This window comes from Pristiophorus japonicus, unplaced genomic scaffold, assembly GCF_044704955.1.
Source record: "Pristiophorus japonicus isolate sPriJap1 unplaced genomic scaffold, sPriJap1.hap1 HAP1_SCAFFOLD_675, whole genome shotgun sequence".
NCBI classification, from domain to species: Eukaryota; Metazoa; Chordata; class Chondrichthyes; family Pristiophoridae; genus Pristiophorus; species Pristiophorus japonicus.
The window spans coordinates 226,960-246,379 of NW_027254588.1; the positions used below are offsets into that span (position 1 = coordinate 226,960).

General features: G+C 40.4%; 1 pseudogene; it reads left to right on the forward strand.

Annotated features, from left to right (window-relative positions):
• The first annotated feature begins 18,143 nt into the window (after window positions 1-18,143).
• LOC139256019 (histone H4-like) lies at window positions 18,144-18,454 on the forward strand (annotated as a pseudogene).
• Window positions 18,455-19,420: the final 966 nt, after the last annotated feature.

Genomic DNA, 19,420 nt, shown 5'->3' on the forward strand with positions numbered 1-19,420 from the left:
TTCGATTGAACACTTTCCTTAATTTCCCTTGTTAGCCACGGTTGAGCGACCTTACTCGTTTTATTTTTACTGCAGAAGGGATGTACATTTGTTGAAGATCGTCCATATGATCTTGGCAATAGGTTTGCCTTTGCATATCCACCGCCAACCCTTTAAGTATCATTTACCAATCTAATCTAGCCAATTCGCGCCTCATAACATCACTCTCACCCAAGGTGCCTCGCACATTATTGCGTATTAGTCGCTTCTCATTACACATCACCCAGTATATGATGGCCAGCTCTTGGGTTGGTTCCTCGAAATATTGGTCTCGAAATCTATCCCAAATACATTCCAGGAAATCCTCCTCCAACGCATTGCTCATCCACCATATTACACATCCATCATATTACACATCCATCAGATTACACATCCATCCTATTACACATGCAAACGCTTACACATCCATCATATTACACATCCATCCTGTTACACATCCATCATATTACACATCCTTCCTGTTATAAATCAATCATATTATGCATACATCACATTACACAAACATCCTATTGCAAATCCATCGTCTTAACATCCAACATATTACACATTCATCATATTACAGATTCATCATATTACAAATCTATCCTATTACACATCCATCCTAATACACATCTATCATATCACACAACCATCATATTACACATCAATCATATTACACATCCATCTTATTACACATCCATCATATTACACATCAATCATATTACACATCCATATTATTACACATCCATCATATTATACATCCATCATATTACACATCAATCATATTACACATCCATCCTATTATACATCCATCCTATTACACATCCATCATATTACACATCCATCCTATTCTACATCCATTATATTAAACATCCATCCTTTTATACATCCATCCTATTACACATCCATCCTATTACACATCCATCCCATTACACATCCGTAATATTACACATCTATCATATTAAATATCCATCTTATTGCACATTCATCATATTACACATCCATCCTATTACACTTACCTCCGATTACACACCCATCGTATTTCACATTCATCATATTACACATCGACCCTATTACACATCCATCATGTTACGCATTCATACTATTACACATCCATCCTATTACGCATCCATCATATTAAACATCCATCATATTGCACATCCTTCCTATTACACATCCATCATTATACACATCCGTAATGTTATACATTCATCCTATTACACATTCATCCTATTACACCTCCATCATATTACACATCCATCCTATTACACATCCATCATATTACACATCTAGCCTATTACACATCCATCATATTACACATCAGTTATATTACACAACAATCCTATTATATATCTATCCTATTATACATCCATCCTATTACACATCCATCATACTACACATCCATCCTGTTACATATCCATCATATTACACTTAAATCAGAATACACATCCCTCCTATTACACATCCATCCAATTACACATCCATCATATTACACACCTATTATATTACAAATCCATCATGTTACACATCCATCCATATCAACATCCATCCTATCACACATCCATCCATATCAACATCCATTCTATTACACATCCAACCTATTACACATTCATCATATTGCACATCCATCCTGTTATACATCCATCCTATTACACATCCATCCTATTACACATCCATCATATTACACATCATTCAGAATACACATCCATCCTATTACACAATAATCCTATTGCACATCCATCATATCACACACCTATCATATTACATATCCATCCTATTACACATCCATCCTATAACACATCCAATCTATTACACATCCATCATATTGCACATCCATCCTATTACACATCCATCCTATTACACATCCATCATATTACACATCCATCTTATTACACATCCATCATATTACACATCTGTCCATTATACTTCCATTATATGACAAATCTATCGTATTACGTATCCATCATATTACACAACGATCATATTACACATCTATCCTATTACACGTCCATCATGTTAACCATTCATCCTATTGCACCTCCATCATATTACACATCCATCATATTACACATCAATCATACCACACATCCATCATATTACACATCCACCATATTACACAACCATCCTATGATACATCCATCCTATTACACATCCATCCTATTACACATATAACCTATTACACATCCATCATATTACACAACCATCATATTACACATAAATCTTATTACACAACCATCCTATTACACATCCAACCTATTACAAATCCATCATATTGCACATCCATCGTATTATACATCCATCCTATTACACATCCATCATATTACATATCCATCCTATTACACATCCATCATATTACACATCAATCATATTATACATCCATCATATTACACATCCATCCTATTACACATCCATCATATTACACATCCATCCTATTACAAATCCATCATATTTCATATCCATCCTATTACACATACATCATATTACACATCCTTCCTATTATACTTCCATCATATTACTCATCCATCGTTTTACGCATCCATCATATTTCACATCAATCATATTACACATCTATCCTATTACACATCCATCGTGTTCCACATCCATCATATTATACATCCATAATTTTAGACATCAATCAGTTTACACACCCATCCTATTACAAACCATCCTGTTACACATCCAACCTATTACACATCCATCATATTGCACATCCATCATATTACACATCAATCATATTACACATCCATCTTATTACACATCCATCCAATAACACACCTATCACATTACACATCCAGCCTATTACACATTCATCATATCATATATCAATCCTATTACACATCCATCCTATTGTGCATCCATCATATTGCTCAGCCATCATATTACACAACCTTCATATTACATATCCATCCTATTATGCATCCACCCTATTACACATCCATCCTATTTCACCTCCAACCTAATACACAATCATCATATAGCACATCCATCCTGTTATACATCCATCCTATTACACAGCCATCCTATTACAGACCCGTTATATTACACGTCACTCATATTACACATCCATTCTGTTACACATCCATCCTCTTACACATCCATAATATTACACTTCTATCATATTACATATCGATCTTATTGCACATCCATCATATTACACATCCATCCTATTACACTTACATCCTATTACACATCTGTCCCATTATACTTCCATCATATGACAAATCTATCGTATTACGTATCCATCATATGACAAATCTATCGTATTACGTATCCATCATATTACACAACGATCATATTACACATCTATCCTATTACACGTCCATCATGTTAACCATGCATCCTATTGCACCTCCATCATATTACACATCCATCATATTACACATCAATCATACTACACATCCATCATATTACACATCCATCATATTACACAACCATCCTATGGTACATCCATCCTATTACACATCCATCCTATTACACATCTAACCTATTACACATCCATCATATTGCACATCCATCCTATTGTACATCCATCCTATTACACTTCCATATTTTACACATCCATCCTATTAAACATCCATCATATTACACATCAATCAGATTGCACATCCATTCTATTACACAACCATCATATTACACATCAATCTTATTACACATCCATCCTATTACACATCCAACCTATTACACATCCATCATATTGCACTTCCATCGTATTATACATCCATCCTATTACACATCCATCATATTACATATCCAGCCTATTACACATCCATCATATTACACATCAATCATATTATACATCCATCATATTACACATCCATCCTATTACACATCCATCATATTACACATCCATCCTATTACAAATCCATCATATTTCATATCCATCCTTTTACACATCCATCATATTACACATCCATCCTGTTACACATCCAACCTATTACACATCCATCATATTGCACATCCATCATATTACACATCAATCATATTACACATCCATCTTATTACACATCCATCCAATTACACACCTATCACATTACACATCCAGCCTATTACACATTCATCATATCATATATCAATCCTATTACAATCCATCCTATTGTGCATCCATCATATTGCTCAGCCATCATATTAGACATCCTTCATATTACATATCCATCCTATTATACATCCATCCTATACACATCCATCCTATTTCACCTCCAACCTATTACACAATCATCATATAGCACATCCATCCTGTTATACATCCATCCTATTACACAACCATTCTATTACAGACCCATCATATTACACATCACTCATATTACACATCAATTCTGTTACACATCCATCCTTACACATCCATAATATTACACATCTATCATATTACATATCGATCTTATTACACATCCATCATATTACACATCCATCCTATTACACTTACAACCGATTTCACACCGATCGTATTTCACATTCATCATATTACACATCGATCATATTACACATCTATCCTTTTACACATCCATCCTGTTACACATTGATACGATTACACATCCATCATATTACACATCCATCATATTACACATCCATCATATTACACATACGTCCTATTATACATTCATCTTATTACACATCCATCCTATTGCACATCCATCCTATTACACATCTGTCCCATTATACTTCCATCATATGACAAATCTATCGTGTTACGTATCCATCATATTACACAACGATCATATTACACATCTATCCTATTACACATCCATCATGTTAACCATTCATCCTATTGCACCTCCATCATATTACACATCCATCATATTACACATCAATCATACTACACATCCATCATATTACACATCCATCATATTACACAACCATCCTATGATACATCCATCCTATTACACATCCATCCTATTACACATCTAACCTATTACACATCCATCATATTGCACATCCATCCTATTGTACATCCATCCTATTACACTTCCATATTTTACACATCCATCCTATTAAACATCCATCATATTACACATCAATCAGATTACGCATAAATCTTATTACACATCCATCCTATTACACATCTAACCTATTACACATCCATCATATTGCACAGCCATCCTATTGTACATCCATCCTATTACACTTCCATATTTTACACATCCATCCTATTAAACATCCATCATATTACAAATCAATCAGATTACACATAAATCTTATTAAACATCCATCCTATTACACATCCAACCTATTACACATCCATCATATTGCACATCCATCGTATTATACATCCATCCTATTACACATCCATCATATTACACATCCATCCTATTACAAATCCATCATATTTCATATCCATCCTATTACACATCCATCATATTACACAACCTTCCTATTATACTTCCATCATATTACTCATCCATCGTATTACGCATCCATCATATTACACATCGATCATATTACACATCTTTCATATTACACATCCATCATGTTCCACATCCATCATATTACACATCCATCATTTTAGACATCAATCAGTTTACACATCCATCCTATTACACATCCATCCTGTTACACATCCAACCTATTACACATCCATCATATTGCACATCCATCATATTACACATCAATCATATTACACATCCATCTTATTACACATCCATCCAATTACACACCTATCACATTACACATCCAGCATATTACACATTCATCATATCATATATCAATCCTATTACACATCCATCCTATTGTGCATCCATCATATTGCTCAGCCATCATATTACACATCCTTCATATTACATATCCATCCTATTATACATCCATCCTATTACACATCCATCCTATTTCACCTCCAACCTAATACACAATCATCATATAGCACATCCATCCTGTTATACATCTATCCTATTACACAACCATCCTATTACAGACCGGTCACATTACACATCACTCATATTACACATCCATTCTGTTACACATCCATCCTCTTACACATCCATAATATTACACATCTATCATATTACATATCGATCTTATTGCACATCCATCATATTACACATCCATCATATTACACTTACATCCGATTACACACCCATCGTATTTCACATTCATCATATTACACATCGATCATATTACACATCCATCATATTACACATCCATCATATTACACATTCATCTTATTACACATCCATCCTATTACACATCCATCCTATTACACCTCCATCATATTAGAAATCCATCATATGACATATCCATTCTATTAGTCATACTTCATATTACCCATTCATCCTATTAAACATCCATCCTATTACACATCCATCATATTTCACATCAATCTTATTACACATCCATCATATTACACATACGTCCTATTATACATTCATCTTATTACACATCCATCCTATTGCACATCCATCCTATTACACATCTGTCCCATTATACTTCCATCATATGACAAATCTATCGTGTTACGTATCCATCATATTACACAACGATCATATTACACATCTATCCTATTACACATCCATCATGTTAACCATTCATCCTATTGCACCTCCATCATATTACACATCCATCATATTACACATCAATCATACTACACATCCATCATATTACACATCCATCATATTACACAACCATCCTATGATACATCCATCCTATTACACATCCATCCTATTACACATCTAACCTATTACACATCCATCATATTGCACATCCATCCTATTGTACATCCATCCTATTACACTTCCATATTTTACACATCCATCCTATTAAACATCCATCATATTACACATCAATAAGATTACGCATAAATCTTATTACACATCCATCCTATTACACATCTAACCTATTACACATCCATCATATTGCACAGCCATCCTATTGTACATCCATCCTATTACACTTCCATATTTTACACATCCATCCTATTAAACATCCATCATATTACAAATCAATCAGATTACACATAAATCTTATTAAACATCCATCCTATTACACATCCAACCTATTACACATCCATCATATTGCACATCCATCGTATTATACATCCATCCTATTACACATCCATCATATTACACATCCATCCTATTACAAATCCATCATATTTCATATCCATCCTATTACACATCCATCATATTACACAACCTTCCTATTATACTTCCATCATATTACTCATCCATCGTATTACGCATCCATCATATTACACATCGATCATATTACACATCTTTCATATTACACATCCATCATGTTCCACATCCATCATATTACACATCCATCATTTTAGACATCAATCAGTTTACACATCCATCCTATTACACATCCATCCTGTTACACATCCAACCTATTACACATCCATCATATTGCACATCCATCATATTACACATCAATCATATTACACATCCATCTTATTACACATCCATCCAATTACACACCTATCACATTACACATCCAGCATATTACACATTCATCATATCATATATCAATCCTATTACACATCCATCCTATTGTGCATCCATCTTATTGCTCAGCCTTCATATTACACATCCTTCATATTACATATCCATCCTATTATACATCCATCCTATTACACATCCATCCTATTTCACCTCCAACCTAATACACAATCATCATATAGCACATCCATCCTGTTATACATCTATCCTATTACACAACCATCCTATTACAGACCGGTCACATTACACATCACTCATATTACACATCCATTCTGTTACACATCCATCCTCTTACACATCCATAATATTACACATCTATCATATTACATATCGATCTTATTGCACATCCATCATATTACACATCCATCATATTACACTTACATCCGATTACACACCCATCGTATTTCACATTCATCATATTACACATCGATCATATTACACATCCATCATATTACACATCCATCATATTACACATTCATCTTATTACACATCCATCCTATTACACATCCATCCTATTACACCTCCATCATATTAGAAATCCATCATATGACATATCCATTCTATTAGTCATACTTCATATTACCCATTCATCCTATTAAACATCCATCCTATTACACATCCATCATATTACACATCAATCTTATTACACATCAATCCTGTTACATATTCATACTATTACACATCCATCATATTACACATCCATCATATTACACATCCATCATATTACACATACGTCCTATTATACATTCATCTTATTACACATCCATCCTATTACACATCCATCCTATTACACCTCCATCATATTAGACATACATCATATAACATATCCATCCTGTTAGTCATGCTTCATATTACACATCCATCCTATTAAACATCCATCCTATTACACATCCATCATATTACACATCCATCATATTACACCTACATCCTATTACACATCCATCATATTACACATCAATCATATTACACATCCATCCTATTACACATCTATCATATTACACATCCATCCATTTGGGACAACCAAGTGAATGGCACCTGTTTCTGGTGAGCCGTTTTTTTTGCCTTTGTCATTGATGCTTGACCGACAAGTCTCGTTTTCAAATCGTGTGTTCAACTGGCAGTTACCTGTTATAAATCAGCGAAGGAGAAATCAGTTTGTTGTCTAATGATGCCTTTGCCTACCCAATGTTTGCTGTGATTATCTGTGCAATATGCATTCAGCAGGATGAATAAAAGCAACGCCTTTTGAAATGCAGGCACTGTATGTTTTGCACTCAACGCATCCCATGGCCAACAAATGGTCTAATGGATATCAACTCATGTGATATTGTATCATGATGTGCATCGCAAAGTGCTACATGTAATATTGAATCTGACCAAAGTGGGAGTCCGTGGGTTGTGCAAGCCTAAAACAGCACGGCTACTTGGGAGAATGAACAACGGATTTTGGCAGAGGGCTAATACAACCTGCACTGAGTTCAAGGAAAGTGATGTGCTTGATCGGACCTTGACAAGAATGATGTCGAGACCAGTCGGGAGAATCAACACAGAAGGCAGTTAGGCCTTATTAATATGTTGCAACTGGATTAATGCTAAAAGCGGGTAAACAAGATTATTGAAGGGGAACAAATCGTCTTCAACGAAACGGCTTGAAGTAATGTGTTGATCTTGGTTAGTGGAACAAGCCCAACTAAACCTGCAGCATATTGCAGTAAGAAAACTTTCCTTCTGGGTAATTGATGGAGACCTTGGGCAATGTTCACTTATCAACTTACTATGATTCAGAAGGTTGGTAAAAGTGTACCCGGTGGCATGAGTATCAGTTGCAGGAACAGAATGACATCACCTTGTTAGAGATAGTAGGATATTACTCAAGCATGCCTGAGAAATATTTAGTAGAATGCAACGAACATAGGAAATTAACCGGGATGGATGGGATAACATGGAATTGCACCATGAAGGTAATTGCGGGATAGCATTTTCATGTACGATCTGTATAAAGAGGGAAGGGTGAATATTGTTTCAGCACCATGCACCTGAAAGACCAGTATGGTATCAACCTGACTTGTCTCATTGCGAAAGGAACCTTTTGTATTACCCCACTCCAAACTGTGAAACTTGTGGCGGAAAACTATTTGCGTAGGCAATAAATATCACGATGAGGAAGGAGTTATAAGTGCAATGGCCAAACGGAAGATATAATTAATTTGGATAGTTAATTGGGCCAATTGAAGACCAAGTGAAATGGGCATTAAGCGAAATGCGCAACAGAGGGTAACACCGGCTAGAGGCTGATGTGATATTAACAGTATATATGATCGAAATAGTCCGACAACGAACCAAGAGACGATGTGTGGTTTTTATGTTCCCTATTATCTAACAACAGAAACACACTATCGGTATGTGGCGAGGGTTGCAGCTGTTAACACATTTGACATAGTCAGTATTGACCAAGAAGTTGAAGACGTTGCCCAAAGTTTTAAAATCCTTTTGCTAAAGAGAAACGGTCGGACTTCGCGGACTTGTCAGAAACGGGGGACGAGATCGCCAGATAAATGCTGCAAGTCGAGTAAATCGGAGAGCCTAATGCCCATAAAATCAGTACGATAAATAAGCGACTAACTCATCAAACCCAAGAAAAACATAAAGAAATTGTATCTGCAATGTATGGCTCATGGTAACTGGGGAACAGCTGGCGCAATATAAACCAGATGAAACAAGTCAATACTCGATTGGATAACAAAGAAACCTAGAAAATAGGTGCAGGATTAGGCCATTCGGCCCTTCGAGCCTGCATCACCATTAAATATGATCATGGCTGTTCATGTAACATCAGTACCCCATTCCTGCTTTCTCACCACACCTTGATCCCATAAGCCGCAAGGGCCACTTCCAACTCACTTTGAATATATTTAATGAACTGAACATATTCTGTGGCAGAGAATTCCGCAGGGTCACAATTCTTCACTCAGACAACTGTGAACCTGTGGAATTCTCGACCACAGTTTCTCCTCATCTCGGTCTTAAATGGCTTGCACCTTATCCTTAGACTGTGACCCCTGGTTCTGAAATCCCCAACATCCGGAACATTCGTCCTGCATCTCACCTGTCAAATTTCGTCAGAATTTTATATGTTTCTATGAGATCACCTCTCATTCTTCTAAACTCCAATGAATATAATCGTAGTCGATCCAGTCTTTCTTCATATATCAGTCCTACCATCCCGGGAATCAGTCTCGTGAATCTTTGCTGCATTCCCTCAATAGCAAGAATGTCCTTCCTCAGATTAGAAGATCAACATTGCACACAATACTCAAAGTGAGGTCTCACCAAGACTCTGTACAACTGCAGTAAGACATCACTGCTCCTATACTCAAATCCCCTCGCTATTAAGACCAGCATGCCATTTGCTTTCTTTACTGCCTGCTGCACCTGCATGCATACCTTCAATGACTGATGTACCATGACATCCAGGTCTCTTTGCAGCTCCCCTTTTATTAATCTGTCACTATTCTGATAATAACCTTGCTTCCACGTCTTGCCACCAAACTGAATAACCTCAGAATTATCCACATTCTACTGCTTCTGCCATGCATTTGCCCATTCACCTAACCTGTCCAAGTCCCCCTTCAGCCTCCTGGCATCCTCCTCGCAGCTCGCACTGCCACCCAGTTTAGTGGCATCTGCAAACTTGGAGATATTACGTTCAATTCCTTCGTCTAAGTCATTAATTTATATTGTAAATAGCTGGGGCCCCAGCATTGAAACCTGCGGCACCCCACTAGTCACTGCCTGCCATTCTGAAAATGACCCTTTAATTCCCACTATTTGCTTCCTGTCTGCCAACCAGTTCTCTATCCACATCAATGCTTCACCACTAATACCATGTGCATTAATTTTGCACAACAATCTCTTGTGTGGGACCTTGTCAAAAGCCTTGTGAAAGTACAAATATACCACACCCACTGGTTCTCCCTTATTCTTACACTAGTTAGATCCTCAAAAAACTCGAGAAAATTTGTCAAGCATGATTTGCTTTCCATAGATCCATGCAGATTTGGAGTGATCCTGTCACTGCTTTTCAAATGCACTGCTATTACATCTTTAATAACTGATTCCAGCATTTGCCCGAGCACCGATATCAGGCTAACCGGTCCATAATGCACTGTTTTCTCTCTCCCTCCTTTTTTAAAAAGTGGGGTTACATTAGCTGCCCTCCAATCCATAGGATTGAACCAGAGTCCATGGAATGTTGGCAAATAACCACCAATGCATCTGCCACTTCCTTAAGTACTCTGGGATACAGACTATCGTGTCATTGGGATTTATCATCCTTCAGTCCCTTCAATTTCCCTGACACCATTTCCTGACTAATAAGGATTTCCGTCAATTCCCCCTTCTTGCTATACCCTCGGTCCCCTAATATTTTCAGGAGGTTATTCGTGACTTCCTTAGTGAAGACTGAACCAAAGTATTCTTTCAATTGTTCTCCCATTAACTTGTTCCCAATTATGAATTCACCTGATTCTGACTGCTAGGGACCTTCATTCATCTTCACTAATCGTTTTCTCTTCACATATCTATTGAAGGTTTTGCAGTCAGTTTTTATGTTACTTGCAAGCTTACTCTCATACTCTACTTCCCCCCTCTTCATTAAAACCTTCGTCCTCCTCGGCTGAATTCTAAATGTCTCCCAGTCTTCAGGTTTGCTGCTTTTTCTGGCCATTTTCCCTTTTAATTCTTATGCCACACAGGGATGCACAATTGTTGTTGTTCATCTATGTGACATTTAAATGTCTGCCATTGCCTATCCACTGTCAAACCTGTTAGTATGGTTCTCCAGTCTATCCAAGCCAATTCACTTCTCATACTGTCGAAGTTTCCTTTCTTTAAATTCAGGACACCAGTCTCTGAATTAATTGTGTCGCTTTCCTTCTTAATGTGGAATTCTACCATATTACTGTAACTCTTCCACAAGGGGCCCCGCAAGAACAGATTGCTCAGTAATCCTCTCACATTACACAAGACCCAGTCCAGGATGGCCTGCACTCTAGTTGGTTACTCGACTTATTAGTCCATTATACACACCAGGAATTCCTCCTCCACAGTATTGCTAGCAGTTTGGTTAGCCCAATCAATATGCAGTTTAAAGTTACCTATGTTAACTGCTGTACCATTAACGCACCCCTTCCGCAGTGCCTGTACCCAGCTCTACCCTAGTGTCTGCACCTACCCTTGCACCAGTGCCTGCATCCTTCCCTCGCCCAGTGTATGCACCAACCCCTCCCCCGTGTCTGCCCCCACCCCAACTCCCGTGTCTGCACCCATCCCTTCCCCCAGTCTCTGCACCCATCCCTCCCCCAGTGTCTGCAACCACCACTCCCCTCCAGTGTCTGCACCCATCCCTCCCCCAGTGTCTGCACCGACCCCTCCATCAGTGTCTGCACCCACCCCTCACCCAGTGTCTGCACCGACCCCTCCATCAGTGTCTGCACCCACCCCTCCCCCAGTGTCTGCACCGACCCCTCCATCAGTGTCTGCACCCACCCCTCCCCCAGTGTGTGCTTCCAACCTCCCACAATGTCTGCAGTAAAACAAACAGAGAATGGGATATTCGACCCGGGCCTCGCTGTAACTGGGGTTTGTGTTAGGCAACAGTCTCAGTTCCTGGTCATTATCATTTCAAAGATTCAGGAGGAGAGTCGCACTTAGATGGTGGTAGTTCCGGCGATACCCCGCCTCACAACACAAATCCCAAACACCAGATTCTCCAAATCAGCTGGAATAAGGTGTGTGCAAAATGCTTAACCCGTCTCTGAGAGGATATGGAATAAGGTCTGAGATTGACAGGAATGGGACTATATACGCTGGAATATTCATGATTGTTAATTGTACCGGGGCCTTATTTAAAAGCTTTTGGTTCCTGGAAGCCTTGGGAAAGTGTCATGTATGTACATTCTGTTTGGAGCCACCAGATGGCATCATTGCTGGAGGCCACTGAGCAGCACGCCATGGTGCTGCTCAGGGATAAAAGGCCAGCCATTTTGAGAGTCAGGCATTTTGGGCCTAAATAATGCAGAGCCAATGTTGTACCTTGCTTCGTTAAACAATACTCAGTTTGACATTTTATTGCATACATAAGATATGGCCAGGACAACACAACAACCTTTGCTTGCAAAATGAGCACGATTGGATTTTTAGAGCGTGTCGTGAAGGGAGATGATTGAGCAGACGTTGTATCAATTGAACAAGTTTTTCATGGCCAACAAAATGAGGCGGTCGACTGTGTGCAGCTCAAGATCTACAGTCTGACAAGAATCGACTCATGCCGAGTGATCCAACAGAGAAAACGCATGAGGAGTTGTGTACTTTGGTACGGGAGAACCTCAAACCAGACGATGGCATCTTCATCTCGAGATAAAGATTTTATACGCACATTCAATCAGCGGGCCAGTGTGTGGTGGAATTGTTTGCCGACCTGAGACGTCTAGCCAGACCGTGCAAGTTCGGGACGGTGTTGGCAGACATGCTGCAGGACTTCTTTGTTATCAGTATAAATCACGAGGTGATCCTGCGCAAACTTCTGGCAGTGGAGGAGTTGGATTTAAAATGGCCCCTCCAGATCGCTCAATCATGTATGATGACAGACAGGAGTCAAAAGCAAATATCGGTGAAGAACCGAACCTCGGCAAGTACTGTAAATGCAATTGATTCAGTGTTTGGCAGAGCGGCACATGGCAGGGCCTCTCCAGTTGCATTCGCGAAACCTGTGGCTGCCCATAGTCCGCCAGTGGGAATGTATCCGACTTGTCTGTGTTGGCATTGTGGAGGAAATAATCGGCACCAGCAGTGCCGATTTAAGCAATATATTTGCAAAAGATTGTTTGAGATTGAGGCATCTCCAGCGCAAGTGTTCGCAGATGAGCAAGCGAGCTGCGACACATCAAGTGGAGGATGAGAATCAGACTAGTGTGGATCGGGATACGCAATCCGAGATGACGCAGGAGGAAGTCTATGGATTATACTCCTTCATAACCAAGGGTAAGCCTATTTTGACTTACGTAAATTTTAATGGGATACTGGTATAGGTGGAAATAGACACGGGGGCGAGTCAATCGATCATGAACTAGAGGGCATTTAATAAGCTGTGTGATACTCATATTGAGAGGCTCAGGCTGAGCCTGGTAATGCCAAGCAGCGCACGTACACCAAAGAACTGATAAAGGTGATTGGCAGAGCACAAATTGAAGGGTCATATAATGGTGCAGTTCACGAGTTACTGCTGTGGTTGCTCGGCAGGAGCTGGTTGGAGAAAATCAGACTTGACTGGAACGACATAAAGTCTTTGTCATCGGAGGAAGATACATGTGCCCAAGAATTGAGCAAGTTCCCCTCGCTGTTCGAACCGGGTATCATAACTTCACGGGAGACAAAGTGCAGATCCATCTGGACTCAGCTGCAAGACCGTCCATCGTAAAGCTCGGGTAGCGCCGTATATGATGAGGGAGAAGGTCAAAATTGAACTGGACAGACTGCAGGGTGAAGGAATCATATCACCGGTCGAATTTAATGAATGGGTCAGCTCCATTGTTCCTGTGCTGAAAAGTGATGGCACAGTCAGAATCTATGGATACTACAAGGCTCCGATAAACAGGGTTTTGAAACAAGATCAGTACCCGGTACCGAAGGCTGATGACTTCTTTGTGACGCTAGCAGTAGGGAAGTCGTTCACAAAACTGGACTTGACATCGGCCAAGATGACATAGGAGTTGGTCGAGACATCGAAGAGACTTACGTGCATTAACACACATAAAGGACTGTTTATTTACCACAGATGCCCTTTCGGAATTTGCTCGGCTGCAGCAATATTCCAGCGGAATATGGAATGTCTACTGAAATCCATTCTGAGAACAGGCGTGTTCCACGATGACATCCTGATCACCAGTTGTGCCTCCAAGAAACATCTGAACAACCTGGAAAAGATTCCACTGCCTTTGGATAGGATGGGACTCAGCCTGAAACACTCGAAGTGAGTCTTCATCGCACCGGAGGTCGTATTCCTGAGGAGGAAAATCGGCGCTAATGGCATCAGACCGACTGACATGAAAACCAAGGCCATTAAGAATGCAGCCAAGCTGTGGAATGTGATGGAGCTGCGTTCGTTCCTGGGCTTACTCAACTACTTTGGTAACTTCCTACCTAAATTGAGCAGCTTACTAGAATCATTGCACATTCAATTGAGAAAAGGGGACAACCTGGTGTGGGGCGCATCACAAGATCGAGCTTTAGAGAAAGCCACCAACCTGCTTTGCTCGAACAAGCTTCTGTTACATTATGATCCATGTAAACGTTTAGTTTTGGCCTGTTATGCATCGTCATATGGAAGTTATTGCATACTCCAACAAGCCAATGAACCAGGGAAACTTCAATCTGTCACCTATCCAAAAGATTGTCGAAAGCGGAAAGATCCTTCAGCATGGTAGAAAAATAAGTTTTACCATGTGTGTATGGTGTTAAAATGATGCATCAATACCTGTTCGGTCTGAAGTTCAAATTAGAGACTGATCACAAGCCGCTCATTTCATTGTTTTCTGAGAGCAAATTTATCAATACCATTGCTTCATCCCTCAACCAAAGGTGGGCGCTGACATTATCTGCCTATGATTATGTCATTCGCTGCAGACCTGGCGTAGATAATTGTGCTGATGCTTTGAGCTGGTTGCCGTTGCCCACACCGGAGGTTGAATCGCCACAACCGGCTAATCTAATGTTAATTATGAATGCTTTTGAGAGTTAAGGAACCCCTGTCATGGCGCAACAAGTTAAGACGTGAACCAGCCAGCACCCAATTGTATCGGTAGTAAAGGTTTGCATCCTCAAAGGGGATTGGTCTGCCATACTTAAGCAAATGTGCGAGGATGCCAAACAATACATTCGTCGCAAGAACGAACGATCTATTCAAGCAGATTGCATATTATGGGGCAATCGCGTTGTAATGCCCAAGAAAGGGAGAGAGAAGTTCGTGCATGAGTTACACAGCATACATCCTGGTATAGTGATGATGAAGGTCCGCACCAGGTACCATATTTGGTGGCCAGGAATTGATTCTGAGCTGGAAGCATGCGAGCATCAGTGCAACACTTGTATGCAGCTCAGCAAAGCACCAGCGGAATCGCCACTCAGTCGGTTTTCATGGCCATCCAAACCTTGATCCAGGATCCATGTAGATTTTGCAGGTCCCTTTCTGGGCAAGGTGCTTTTAGTGGTGGTAGATGCTAATTCAAATAGAATGCATAATCATGACCGCTTTTTCGAAGTGAATAGAAAGCATAATCATGTCATCCAGTACCTCCACGGCAACTATAGAGAAACTCAATGCCATATTCGCCACACATGGTTTTACTAACATAGTGGTGAGCGACAATGGGTTGTGATTCACCAGTCAAGAGTTTCAGGAGTTTGTGAAACTTAGTGGCATAAACCATGTAAGGTCAGCACCGTTCAAGCTAGCGTCCAAAGGGCAAGCTGAACGTGCAGTACAAATTATCAAGCAAAGCATGAGGAGAGTAACTCAAGGGTCACTAAAGACCCGCTTGTCCTGCATACTGCTGTGTTACAGGACAAGACCCCACACACTCATAAGGGTCTCGGCTGCTGAAATCATGATGAAAAGAGGTCTTAAGACCAAGCTCTCTCTGGTACACCATATTTAAATTATCGTGCTGAATGCAGAAGAAAAAGTCAACAGCGGTACCACGATCGCGCAACTGTGTCACGTGAGAGTTATATTAATGATCTGCATATGTGTTGACCTATGTTCAGGGTCTCAAATGTCCTGCTGGTACGGTCATGCCAAGAAGGGCAACAGAGTATTCATTATTAAGCTCAAGGATAGGAAAACTTGCAGAAAACACATGGATCAGACAAAGCTGAGGCACAGAGATGAGCCAGAACAGTCGGACGAAGAAACCGTCGATGACCAACCACCCTAACAGCAGCCTTCAGAGAACCCGGAATTTCCATCATGGACCTGTTCAATAAAAATGGAACTGCAATTCCTGACATGGCCACGGCCACCCCCAACAAGTCAGGCATCCAGACACCAGCCAGAACAGACTCCGCGCGTTCACCCAAGGCTGGAATCGAAATAAGAGGGTCAGCCCAGAAGAGCAAAGCACCGGACTGTCTCAGCCTGTGAAATACTGTGATACGATTGCACGGGGGTGTATTTTCATGTCTGTACATTCTGTTTGTAGCCACCAGATGGTGTGATTGTTGGAGGCCACTGAGCAGTACGCACGCAAAGGCCAGCCATTTTGAGTGTCACGCACTTTGGGACCAAATAAAGCAGAGCCAAGTGTGTACCTTGCTTAGTTAAACATTCCTCAGTTTGAATCTTTATTGCATACATAACAATATGAATTGTGAGTCTGTAAGGATTTGCGGGGAGCGCTGAGCATCGCTTCTATTGATGATAAAACAATTTGAAATTGGCGGTTGCAGAAAGCTGGAGCTGGAGCTGGAAGATCAGAGCTCTGCTCTCTGTCTCAATTTTGATTCTGTTGCATCCCCTGCCGCACTCTCTGTTGAATCTCTCATTCTGTCTCCTCCCCTTCCCGCCTCTTTCAATCTGGACTTTCTCAGTCAGGTCGGGGCTAGCTCAATAAAAAGGAGCTAGGAGCAGTTCGTTTCTCATTCATGTCTGGCCGAGGTAAATGAGACAATGGAATGGGCAAAAGCAGAGTCAAGTGGCACCGTAAAGTGCTCCGTGATGACATCCAGGGCATCACCAAACCTGCCATCCGCCACCTGGCTCGCCGTGGCAGTGTCAAGCGGTTCTCGGGCCTGGTCTACCAGGAGATGCGCGGGGTGCTGAAGATTTTCCTGGAGAATGTGATCAGGAACGCAGTTACCTACATCGAACATGTGAAGCACAGACGGTCACTGCCATGGATGTGGAGTGCGCTCTGAAACGGCAGGGCCGCACTCTCTATGGATTCGACGGCTGAACAACTCGACCCTTTCCAACGGACATAACACAAAGGCTCTTCTGAGAGACACCCAACGCCTCACACGGAGAGAGCAGCGACCTGGGGATGGGAGTGTGGACAATTAGATTGGGATATTAATTCAGCTATTTCATTAATGGAAAGAGAAAAAAGTCTCGAATTTATATCGCCCTTACAAGACCACTGGATGTCTCAAAGAAAATGACTGTTTTCGCTGTAGGAATAAGGGAATTATTAAATCTTTGAGAACAATATTTTAATATGAGAGATCAGAAATTCGATCACGATCAAAATGAGAGGGCGGGGATACAGAGTCTCCTTTACCCAGACATTACAGTTTCCCCTGACAGGTAATCCTGTCATATTGTGAGGTTTCTGTGTGAGAACCGATTAAACGAAACGGCACTGGCGGGATTGATGCGGGAATTTGTGTTTACAGGTTGCAGTGACCGGGGAAGTATTCTCGCCCGGTACAGACCTATCAGGGAATGGGACAGAATTCAAACCGGAATGTTAAAGAGAATGGGATTGGTGACTGATAATGGAGCAGCAGCGAGGTTATAAAGAAGGAGATTCTTAAACTGCTGGCGGGAAATTAGAGTTTATTTAATCTGTTTGTTGATACTCTGAAATTGGCCGCCTGTTTGAAATTGACAAACTGTCAGTTTCATTTCAGTCAATCATGGCCCAGTCATCCCCGTCCTTGCTTTTCACTCTCGGTGATTGGTTCAAATTTGATTGGCAGTCGAACTGCGACCAATCACAGCCCCGGGGCGGACACTCCCAGACACTTTCAAAGGAAGCTCCGCATTCATCATCATCGGCATTCCAGTGGGATTGAGGAAGACTTGCTTCCACTCTAAAAATGAGTCCTTAGGTGGCTGTACAATCCAATATGAGAACCACAGTCCATGTCACATGTGGGCAGATAGTCATTGAGGGTAAGGGATGAAGGGACAGCTTTGC